Here is a 12,428-nt window from a genome sequence, read left to right on the forward strand (position 1 = left end):
GAATGGATAAAGAAGATGTGGGGTGTGTGTGTGTGTGATTGTGTGTGTGTGTGTGTATGGGTGGTGGACTTCACTCCAGGGTGATTAGGTGGGGGTCAACCATCTGTGGGGGACCCCAGGAACATCTGTATTTTAAATTGTTTTCTCTTTGCTCCCAGAATTCTGAGGGAAGAGGACTGGAGGGAATCTTTAGTATCTAGACTTTCACTTAATTTACTTGGTTTCAATATGGTGCATAACCCCTCTCCACTGGTTCCTGGTATCCCTAAGCCAGAGCTTTTCTGGTTCAATTTCTTCAGAGTAAATTTCTTATCTTCTATCAAAATGAGACTGAGGCAGCCCTCAGCTTTGTGAGGCTGGGAGGCCTGGGTATATAACTGCTCTTTTATATAGAGTTTCTCAGGTGGAGCTAGTGGTGAAGAACCTGCCTACTGATGCAGAAAATGTAAGAGATGAGGGCTTGATCCCTAGGTTGGGAAGATCCCTTGGAGGAGGGCGTGGCAACCCACTCCAGTATTCTTTGCCTGGAGAATCCCATGAACAGAGGAGCCTGGCGGGCTACACTCCATGGGGTCACAAAGAGTCAGACACGACTGAAGTGACTTAGCACACACACCAATCTCCCCCTTCAGCTTCACTGCTCTCCCCTACCTACAGAAGTACCTGTTCCTCCCCATCCTGAATCTTCCTGCAGCCCCATGGCTGGGTGATCTGGCTTGCCTTCTTCTCTGCAGACGCTTAGATTTCAGCTTTCTCCCCTGGCCTGAAGGACTAACCACATGTTCACTTCCAAAATGATGTTGATGCCTCTTGTCTGCCGTTGTTTCCACTATGGTTGTTTTTGTCCTTGTGGGTTTCTCCAATTTTCATCCCTTAACTGCTGATTGAGGGGTTCTGAGGGGGAGTGGATATAAACACAGTCTGTCGTGTCTAGCCAGATGTTTTATAATACCGTCTTAATTCTACCATGGTTTCCTCTGGCATATGCTTTGGTGGTCAGGCATTGCAAAGCAACATCTGACAGTCATTAAAGTACAAGATAAACTTTGCAAAAGATATAGGATTCTAGGTTACACTCTATTAAGAAGCAGGTCGATTATATATCTTCAGTTTAACTTCAAAAACAAACCCAGATCAACTTTCTGTTTTTCTCTAGCTCTCCAGGTTTTTGTTTACTGTCATTATGGGTGCTAGGACCATTCGGGCTGTCTTCAAACAGCTCCCTGTTGCCCTGAATTGGATGTTCTCTTGGTTTCTATAACCAGAATCCTTCAAAATTCCAGCTTCTAAGCTTCCCAGGCCCTCTATGCCTAGGGACAACTTTTGGTAGAATCATCTTTCGATTTCTATCTTCCATATAGATTTTCTGGCCAAGTTCTAACAGTTTATGGCTGTTAAGGAGTTGTGGTACCTAAAGGTACCAGGCTGAACTTTAAGAAAATTATAAGGTACACAAAATCTGTCTTTGGTACCAATACATCCCATCATATTTAGAATACGACATCCATTTTGGAATATCTCATGATTGATTAATGAAGGCTTGGCCTCTCCAAGAGTTATTTTAAAGGAAGATTCAAAGCAAAAATTTTCTGAGTTATTCCTCTTCAAGTCAAATATCTCCACGAGGGATAACATGAATAAAGATCTGGTGTGCTATTTTTAAAATGCTAGAGTACCCATGTTTTTTTTTTTCTTTCTATCAGAACAGAAAGTTAATATGTATGAAGAAGAAACTAAGACTCAGTGAATATAATCTGTAGTTTCTTAGCATAAAATTTGACACAAAATTCCTTGGTTTCACAGATAAATTACTGGCATTTTCAGATGACTTAAGGGAAAAATTAGGAAATAATGAAATATACCAAGTGAAGTAAGTCAAAGACAAATACCATATGATGTTACTTTAATTCCACATGTAAATGGAATAAAAAAATGATATAATGATTTGTTTACAAAACAGAAATAGACATACAGACTTAGAAAACAAACTTATGGTTCCCAGAGGGGAAGAGGGGAGGGGCAAATTAGGACCTTGGGATTAACATATACATACTACTATATATAAAATAGGTAACAAGAACGAACTATATAGCAAAGGGAGCTCTGATCAATACTCTGAATATTCTGTAATGACCTATATGAGAAACGAACATGAAAAAGAATAGATACATGGATGTGTATAACTGAATCATCTTGCCATACACCTGGAACTAACACAGCATTGTAAATCAACTATATTCCAGTATAAAATGAAAATTTAAAAAGAAATGATGGGGGAAAAAAAAGAAATCATGAAGTAACCAGATCTTCAGTCAATAAACAGATGTAAGCCATTCAACTAAAGAGATGCCTCCCTCCCCGCAAAAGAGCATGTGTGAGTCTGATCATTATAAATTATCCTGATGACCTTAGCTGTGTGTGTAGGGGTGTATGATTTAGAAACGATCACCCCTGAGCTTTACTTCGGTCTCATGACCCTGCATTTGGGACTCGTATGTTTTCAATATGGCCTTGCTCAGATCCACCTGCCCAACAATTCTTCAGTGCACACAACTACTGCTAACACAACAGTGCTATAGTCTGATAACCTCCTTGTAACTGTAACTTCAAGAAGCAATTGAACCTCCCAGTCAACTACTGTCAGAACATTAGCTTAACATTAACTCTGTCAAAACTCAAATTGCAATTATTTTGAAAGCAAAATTATTTCAGCTAACAGGTTAAGTCATTCTGATGGGCCTTTCAGGATTCAGTTTTGTTCAAAAGTAAACAATCTGTGGAGCTTTACTAAATTGGCTACTTTCTTCTGTTTGGTTTAAAATCTTTTTCTTTTTTCCCTTAAAAGAAGAGGTACAAAGTTGATAATTCATCTTCAAAATCGCTCAGGTCAAGGCTATTTCAAAACTGCTTTCTGACACAGTACTTCAGGGTATGGGTCAAGTGTTTAGGCATTTCAGCAGATCCAATGAGGTGTCTGTTTTAGGCTTGTGTGAAGACACCTGCTGCTTTCTCCACCCACAGATACTGTCATCCAAGACGGAGGTGGCTCATGAACCAGTCAGGGGACAGGTTGGGCTTTTATCTTATGTAACAAATGTTCCGACTTTTCTTCCTTTATGTCTGGCATCTAGAACATGCAGAATTCCTTAAAAAAAAAAAAAAAAACAAACCTAGTAACCTTTGCTTCAGATGCTTGCAAATGATCTCAATTTTGAATGGTTCCCTAAATGACTCAAAAACTCAGATAATAACCGGTATTTGAAAGGCCCAGCCAAAGGTGCACCCTAACATTCTTTTATAGAGTTTCAAAAGTGAATTTGGGGACACAGGGCCTTTGAAATGCCCCCTGAAAAAAAAAGCGTTCCATTTTCAGTAAGTTCAGGAAGGCTGCATACTGCAATTCCTTTTCAGAGATTGATATATTAAAAGCTCTGAGAAGTTCTATGTAAATAAATCTATTCTAACTTTGTTCAACCAAAATTTTAAAACATATTTAATTACAGAATCATTTGTACACAGACTACTCATTCATTTTGAAGGGGATCAAGATATGCCATCCCCTTATGCCACAGTGTCATAGTAAGAGTTATTGAACATTTGTTTTGTCTATTAATGTAAGAGCTCTGGGAGATGGTGAAGGACAGGGAAGCCTGGTGTGCTGCAGTCCATGGGGTCGCAAAGAGTCAGATATGACTGAAAAACTGAAGAACAACAATAATTAACAGAAGAATTTCCCAAATTCCTTTTGTATTTAATGGCTTCTATAGGAGAACCAGGAAAAAATGGGGGACATCTATGATATTCTAGGGAAAACTACATATGCCTATGAGATAACTGAAAAAACAACTACAACTAATCCCTTAAGAAGTAAGATCTGGTCAAAGTCCACATGTAATAAAGCAATCTCCATGAAACGAAGCTTGACTTCTTATCACAGTGAGGCTCTTTCAAGGAAGTCAGCACTGCCAAAGGGACAGCTCCCTGGCTGGCTTGGAGTTGGGGGTGGAGTGGGAAGAATTTTTCCCTAGAGAGGCCAGCGTTCTCTGCAGATTACTTTGCAGGCTTCAGATGCTTTATAAGAACACACATTCATATTCTATCATAACAGCTACCGATAATGAACAAAACTTTTAAAGTGTTAGAGGTTCTTTCTGAACCAAAGTGCACACACATGGCACTAATAACCAGTATCTTTGATTTTCATCTGGTTATTGTGATTACTCCTCAGACTAGGGAGAGGAAACATTATTCCATTATTATATACTAGGCCTTATGCTAGTCTCTGGATATACATTAAAAAGAGGTTTTTAGAAGCACTTATACTTGACATATTTTCATACCTTGCTGCTTTATGTTTCTCTTTCTAATAATTCAACATTAAAAAAAGCAGGGCCATACATCTGACATAAGTTTCTTGAAGTCAAACATTATATTTTGCTGGCAAATGCTTGGCTTTGAGAAACAGTCATTTTTCAGACCAAAAACTGCTTCTACACAGGGATGCAATTAATATTTGCAGCTCTTACTAGGAGCCTGGCTCTTGCTGCAGGCAATGGGTGATGGTGCCAGCAGGGTTTTGTTGAGTCTGGCACTTTTAATGGATCCCTGTACCCCAAATATGCCATTAGTCCCCAGTGTCGACACTGATGGGGATACAAGTGAGGATGCTTTCTGGAGAGGAATTTCAGAATCTAGGGAGAAGGAAGTAATCTGGAAAAGGTCCTTCAGATGACTTGAGTAAACATCAAATATGCTTCCTCTTTCCATTTTTCTGTCCTGGCCTGTAATGAATGGAAGGAGGAATCACAGGATAAGAAGAACACTTAGTAAGGACAGATATTTTTTCAACAGTTTAAATGTACACAAGTTGAACATGATATGATTAAATAACTATGAAGATCACTCCTGGTTATTATTCAATGCCAAAGAGGGGGGAAAAAAAGAGAATACAACTGCACAGTCTGTGTGCATGATTTAGCGTAATAGTAGCTACCACATGGTCAGAATAATGAATAGCTCATGCTAGAATATGTTGTGGGTGAGGCAGAAATGTTACTATTCAGAGAAAAATCTAGATTAAAATGCTAGGTTTTCTCAGTGATGTTGAGGTTTTATATTTGTGCACACAGCTATCACTATATTACTGAAAATCCAGAAATAAATCTGAAAAATTCCAGTACCTGATCTATTAATTTTCCAAGAAATGTTTTATAACACAGTATTTGAAGGCTGAAGTTTCTTAATTATATGCCAGTCAAGTCGGAACAGATTTAAAATGAGTCAACAGGAATACGATTTTCCAGCTAATATAAATACAATATAGTTTTGTCAAAATGAAATTATTTAACTTTTTATTTTATATTGGAGTATAGCTGATTAACAATGTCGTGATAGTTTCAGGTGGACTCCATTCTCCCCCAAACTCCTCTCCCATCCAGGCTGCCACATAACATTGAGCAGAGTTTCCTGTACCATACAGTAGGACCCGGTTGGTTTTTCATTTAAGTTCCTTTTTATAAACTGCATATTTCTCTTTTTTTCAATCCATTTTCTTTGGATCGTTTTTTTTAATTGATTTGTACAAGCTCTATATAAATTAAGGGAACCATTCTTTTGTTATTAGTGTTTTAAATATTTTTTTCCAGTATGCCAATGATCTTTTGATACTGTTTATAATATACTAACATAGAGAAATTGCTTTTTAAAAAAAATTGAGTGCAGTCAAATGTACTCATTTTTCTTCTTTGGTTATACACATATTTGACACAAAATTGAGAACACATAATAATCATAAAGTGCTTTGCAATGCTTTTTATTTTATACATCAAGCACATTTACTCATGTGATCAAATATCTTCTTATAATGTGATTCTGAACAGCCTCACAGTACTCAACAAGAACCATGCATGTAATTCAGTTAACAACCTCCTACTGTATGGTACTTCTGGTGTTCTCTGCTTTTTAAAATGCCATTTTAGGAGTATCACTGCACCTATTCTAATTCTAAAGGAGAATTGCTGCCATTACCCATTTCCAACTGCCACATACTTAAATACTCCTTACCAAACTCCACCATTTGAAGAGCTAAAAAGAATTAACTAAATTGATACAAGCTAACCTTTGTATATGCTATGATTAAATTGCTTTGATTAGGAAGGTTATTTTAAAAAATTCACTAGCTATTTGAATTTTTTCTTTGGTGAATTCTCTCTTCATACCTTTTCTCGTCCATCACATATTCATGATTTCATCTCATGATTTGTAAGGGCTTTTTATATATGAAGTAGGTTAACCTTTTCGGAGAAGGCAATGGCACCCCACTCCAGTACTCTTGCCTGGAAAATCCCATGGATGGAGGAGCCTGGTGGGCTGCAGTCCATGGGGTCGCTGAGAGTCGGAGACGACTGAGCGACTTCACCTTCACTTTTCACTTTCATGCATTGGAGAAGGAAATGGCAACCCACTCCAGTGTTCTTGCCTGGAGAATCCCAGGGACGGGGGAGCCTGGTGGGCTGCCGTCTATGGGGTCGCACAGAGTCGGACACGACTGAAGCGACTTAGCAGCAGCAGCAGCAGCAGCAGCAGGTTAACCTTTTATTACGTTTACAAAGACTTTTGGGCATTTTGCCTTTTACCATCTCCTGGCCATGGCTGTTGGTTCTGGCTAATAAACCATGAGAAGACATTTTCCAGGTGTTGCTGAGAAAGAAAAATGTCTCACTCCTCAGAGAGAATGCCCAAGGACTTCTAGAAGTGAATGCTTTCCTTGAGGAAGTAAATATGGCTGCTGTTAGCAGCCATCTTGCAACCACAAGGGGGAGCCAAACTGAGTGAAGATGATCGAGAAAGCTTCCTGTTGTGTGAAATAAATCCTTTAACACCCATCACCAGAGTAAATTAAGGTTTCTCCCCGCCCCCCCCCGCCTCTCCTTACCTTCCCCCTTCCCTCCTCTTTCTCCCTCCCTCTCCCCTGCCCCTTCTCTATCTCTCTCCTGCTTTCTCCCTTCTTTGCAACTGAACACAACTTTGCTATAATGATAATTTTTGAGACCCAGAAATTGTAAAGGTTTATGCTGCGATATCTATCAATCTTTGCCTTTATGATTCTTCTTTTGCTGCTGCTAAACTCAGAAAGCCTCTCCCTACTTTAAAATCAAATATCTGGGGGATTTCCCAGGCAGTCCAGTGGTTAAGATTTAGCCTTCCAATGCAGGAAGTGGGGGTTCGATCCCTGGTCAGGGAGCTAAGATCCTACATGCCTTGTGGCCAAAAAACCAAAGCATAAAACAGAAGAAATGTTGTAACAAATTCAATAAAGACTTAACAGAAGAAATATTAAAGAATCAAATATGTGCCCATGAAATGAATTTGTTAAGATGTAAATGGTATGGACCTAACAGAGCAGAAGATATTAAGAAGAGGTGTCAAGAATACACAGAAGAACTGTACACGACCAAGATAATCACGATGGTGTGATCACTCACCTAGAGCCAGACATCCTGGAATGTGAAGTCAAGTGGGCCTTAAGAAGCCTCACTACGAACAAAGCTAGTGGAGGTGATGGAATTTCAGTTGAGCTATTTCAAATCCTGAAAGATGATGCTGTGAAAGTGCTGCACTCAATATGCCAGCAAATTTGGGAAACTCAGCAGTGGCCACAGGACTGGAAAAGGTCAGTTTTCATTTCAATCCCAAAGAAAGGCAATGCCAAAGAATGCTCAAACTACCACACAGTTGCACTCATCTCACACGCTAGTAAAGTAATGCTCAAAATTCTCCAAGCAAGGCTTTAGCAATCCGTGAATGGTGAACTTCCTGATGTTCAAGCTGGTTTTAGAAAAGGCAGAGAAACCAGAGGTCAAATTGCCAACATCCACTGGATCATGGAAAAAGCAAGAGAATTCCAGAAAAACATCTATTTCTGCTTTATTGAATATGCCAAAGCCTTTGACTGTGTGGATCACAATAAACTGTGGAAAATTCTGAAAGAGATGGGAATACCAGACCACCTGACCTGCCTCTTGAGAAATCTGTATGCAGGTCAGAAAGCAAGTTAGAACTGGACATGGAACAACAGACTGAATCCAGATAGGAAAAGGAGTAGGTCAAGGCTGTATATTGTCACCCTGCTTATTTAATTTATATGCAGAGTACATCATGAGAAATGCTGGGCTGGAAGAGGCACAAGCTGGAATCAAGATTGCTGGGAGAAATATCAATAACCTCAGATATGCAGATGACACCACCCTTATGGCAGAAAGTGAAGAGGAGCTAAAAAGCCTCTTGATGAAAGTGAAAGAAGAGAGCGAAAAAGTTGGCTTAAAGCTCAATATTCAGAAAAGTAAGATCATGGCATCTGGTCCCATCACTTCATGGGAAATAGATGGGGAAACAGTGGAAACAGTGGCTGACTTTATTTTGGGGGGCTCCAAAAACACTGCAGATGGTGATTGCAGCCATGAAATTAAAAGACGCTTACTCCTTGGAAGGAAAGTCATGACCAACCTAGATAGAATATTGAAAAGCAGCGATATTACTTTGCCAACAAAGGTCCGTCTAGTCAAGGCTATGGTTTTTCCAGTGGTCATGTATGGATGTGAGAGTTGGACTGTGAAGAAAGCTGAGCCCCGAAGAATTGATGCTTTTGAAGTGTGGTGTTGGAGAAGACTCTTGAGAGTCCCTTGGACTACAAGGAGATCCAACCAGTCCATTCTGAAGGAGATCAGCCCTGGGATTTCTTTGGAAGGAATGATGCTAAAGCTGAAACTCCAGTACTTTGGCCACCTTATGGGAAGAGTTGACTCACTGGAAAAGACTCTGATGCTGGGAGGGATTGGGGGCAGGAGGAGAAGGGGACGACAGAGGATGAGATGGCTGGATGGCATCACCGATGGACATGAGTTTGAGTGAACTCCAGGAGTTGATGATGGACAGGGAGGCCTGGTGTGCTGCGATTCATGGGGTCGCAAAGAGTTGGACACGACTGAGCGACTGAACTGAACTGAAGCTCTGGAGTGGGGTGGGGAGGGGACTCAATCACAAACAGGAGAGAGCCTTTATTTCACAATTATTTCATGAATGGCAGGAAATTGTGTCCAATCTAGTAGATTATCCATAATTAAAGATGTGTGAAATGCCCCCTGAAAGTCCGGAACCTTGAAATACAAATGAGTTACCAGTTTCAGCTGATGAATATTATGGAAGAAATGTTCTATTTGGATCAAACTTATGTGAGTGGACTGAATCTAAGTCAGATCCTACCTGGTCAGGCATTAAGAAGAGATAATACTGGAAATCTTTATGGGGATGTCTCCCCTGAAATAGCTGAATTAAAAAAAAAACACTGGGAAATAATCAAGAAAAAAAATATACCCACATACATAAAATTATTTGACTACAAAAGGCATAAGCTACAGTGAAAAGGGTATATTCTATTATTTTAATATACAGTCATAATAAATCAGCATGCATGCATGCTAAGTTTCTTTTGTTCTGACTCTTTGCAACCCTGTGGACCACAGCCTGCCAGTCATCTCTGTCCATGGGCTTCTCCAGGCAGGAATAAACCAGCATTTTCACATAAAGTCAGAGCAACCATAAATTGGATTTAGAGAATAATCACAGTGCTTTTCGAATGAGCAGTGTTAGACTGTCTATAAACAGCTCGATCTTGCCTGTGAAATATTTTAGGACCATCAGAATTGACCCTTCTTTTTGGTCTTTTTCACTCATCTCAACTGGCTTGTGATCAATATTTCATGGAACTCTTCTATAGCTGCCCTTCAGGTATCCTTCCAAAAAACCCAAACCCAAATTTCAGCTGAAAACTTCACAGAGAGAACTCCTGCTGCACTGAACCTTGAAGGAAGGGAGGCATCAGCAAAAAAAAGTGACAGAAGCACAGGCTGGAGTGATATTTTTGGAAATGCCTTCCGAATGTTCATATTCGTTCTCGCTGTGGAGTTTTTTGCTTCTGTGTTTCCCTCAGCTTGCATCTGCTCTCCCTGGAATTTTCCCAGGGTCAGCCCCTTCTCAATCTTTGTGTGTATGTGTTCAGGCCTCAGTCGTGTCTGACTCTGCAACCCCATGGGCTGTAGCCTGCCAGGCTCCTCTGTCCGTGGACTTTTTCAGGCAAGAATACTAGAGTGAGCTGTCATTTTCCTCCTCCAGGGGATCTTCCCAACCCAGGGATGGAACCTGCGTCTCTTGCATCCCCCATATTGGCAGGCAGGTTCTTTACCACTAGCACCATCTGACTTTAATGTTACCTCCTCAGAGGCCTTCACTGACCAGCCCATTCCCCTTGATCTCTGAAGGACTTTCGTAACTCAGTCCTTCCTTTCCTTCATAACTGTTACACAGTTTATAATTATTTGCTGACTTTTTTTGGTCTTACTCCTCGATTAGAACGTATACCCCATGAGGACAAGGTCTATTTGTATTATATGTATCACTGTGTCTCCTAAGAGTGCCTGGCAATAAACACACTTGTTGAATGAAAGTATATACATTGGCTTGAATAAACTAAAGATCTTTTATTTTAAGTTTTAAAAAGAAGACCGTGAAAAAGTCCCCATGGAATGCTTCACAGCCAAATAACCTTAGGAGTTAAGAGCTCACAAAGGAGAAACAGATAAGTCATCCTGTTACACAACAGTACAGACAAGCCAAGCAACCAATGAAACATTCAAGAAGAAACACATGGCAGCTGCCACACAGCTCTCAAGTCTTAATGGAATCTCAAAAATCAATGTCAGTGGTTGATGGGACGCTAGAGTAGTCTAGCATGAATAAGCACTGACTTAAAAACTGCTGCCAATTTGTCAGTAAGGGGCCTGATGTGTGAAAAAGTCTGCTTTTTAGTGAATATTCTATTTACATGAAAAGAGTTTCACTAAAAACATAAGTATTCATCTCAAATAAGTTGGCTCTAACTATGAAAATATGAATATTCAAAATTAAGTTCCCAATTGCTTGTTCATCCCAGTTACAGGATTTTTCACAAAAAAATTTCCCCTTTTGACTCCCACCTCTCTTCTCCACACCCTGCCATTTTTGGACAGAAGTCAACACCTCAGTGTCACTGCATTTTATCAAGAGACCAAGGAAAATGCGACCTGTTACATCTTTACTCACTCTTGGAGACAAAGTGACCCAGAAAGAGCCCATAAACTCTACTGTGTATTACTCCGTTTATTTCACTGGGCCTGTAGGAATAATCTGATTCCTCTATTACTGAAATGAGAGGAGAGAGGTGGGGAAAAACCCTAGACTGGGAAATTCTGCCAAATTCAAATATACAAATATTGTATGCGTGCATGCTAAGTTGCTTCGGTCATGTCCGCCTCTTTGCGACCCCATGGACTGTAGCCCTCCAGGCTCCTCTGTCCATGGAGATTCTCCAGGCAAGAGTACTGGAGTGGGCTGCCATGCCCTCCTCCAGGGGATCTTCCCAACCCAGGGACTGAACTGGCAGCTCTTACTTCTCCATGCTTGGCAGGCGGGTTCGTGACCACCAGTGGCACCTGGGAATCCTCACAAACGTTATATACTAATTCTCAAATGGACAAAAATCAAGTGACAAGGGATGGATAAGGAACCAGCTCTTGGTCAAACCACTTAGATGAACTAGCTGTGCAGGCTCACAGGCTAAGGACGACTGAGAAGAGACTCCTGGGCCACAGTCTGGTACCAGTTCTTGGCCTGTGAGGGACTAGGTCACACGGCAGAAGGTGAGTAGAAGGTGCGCCAATGAAGATTTGTGTCTACAGTCACTCCCCATCGCTCTTCTGTCACCCTAAGATATCTAGCTGCAGGAAAACAAGCTTAGGGCTCCAGGTCAGTCTGCATTACAATGAGTTGTATAATTATTTCATTATAAATCACAATGTAATAATAATATAGATAAAATGTACAATACATGTAAGGCTCTTGAATCATCCCAAAATGATCTCCCTCCCTGACCTCGGTCTGTGGGAAAACTGTCTTCCATGAAACTGGTCCCTGGGGTGCAAAAGTCTGGGGACTGCTGCCGTAATTAATGTCGTTTTGGCTTTAACTCAGCAGCCGATAGGTATTCTCTACTTTCCTCTCTCTTTGAGAGGTGATCCAGCAGATATTCTATTCTTCCAAAGGTGCAGAAAACTGTTTCTTTTTCATACGTCCATGGAGTCCACTGAGTCACTATATTATGGTAAAAGGAGGAAAGTAGCTCAAAAGAGTCTCAGAGTTTCCATGTCTGTGGAGGTCTAGCCTCTAAACCCACAATCACGGAACAAGTTTTCTGGGATCATCACATTCAAGACTGTATTTATTTGGCCAGGCTAAGACCACAAAAACTCATAGCTCCTTGACTTATCTGTCAAACAACAACTACAGAAAATTGGCTTATTACTAAATAAACTGGCTTTGAATCCTTGATTTTCCTC

General features: G+C 40.4%; 1 protein-coding gene and 1 long non-coding RNA gene across 2 annotated transcripts in view; both read right to left on the reverse strand.

Moving 5' to 3' along the window:
- The window catches only part of MYO1D (myosin ID), a 361,445-nt gene that overhangs the window by 167,405 nt on the left and 181,612 nt on the right, over nt 1-12,428 (reverse strand). The window lies entirely within an intron of this gene.
- LOC120866352 lies at nt 6,195-7,231 on the reverse strand. The gene is made up of 2 exons (XR_005721643.1): nt 6,592-7,231; nt 6,195-6,293 (listed from the first exon to the last, which is right to left on the reverse strand). It is a non-coding gene; the product is annotated as an uncharacterized LOC120866352 (long non-coding RNA).

Source organism: Oryx dammah, unplaced genomic scaffold, assembly GCF_014754425.2.
Source record: "Oryx dammah isolate SB20612 unplaced genomic scaffold, SCBI_Odam_1.1 HiC_scaffold_8, whole genome shotgun sequence".
Classification (NCBI taxonomy): Eukaryota; Metazoa; Chordata; class Mammalia; order Artiodactyla; family Bovidae; genus Oryx; species Oryx dammah.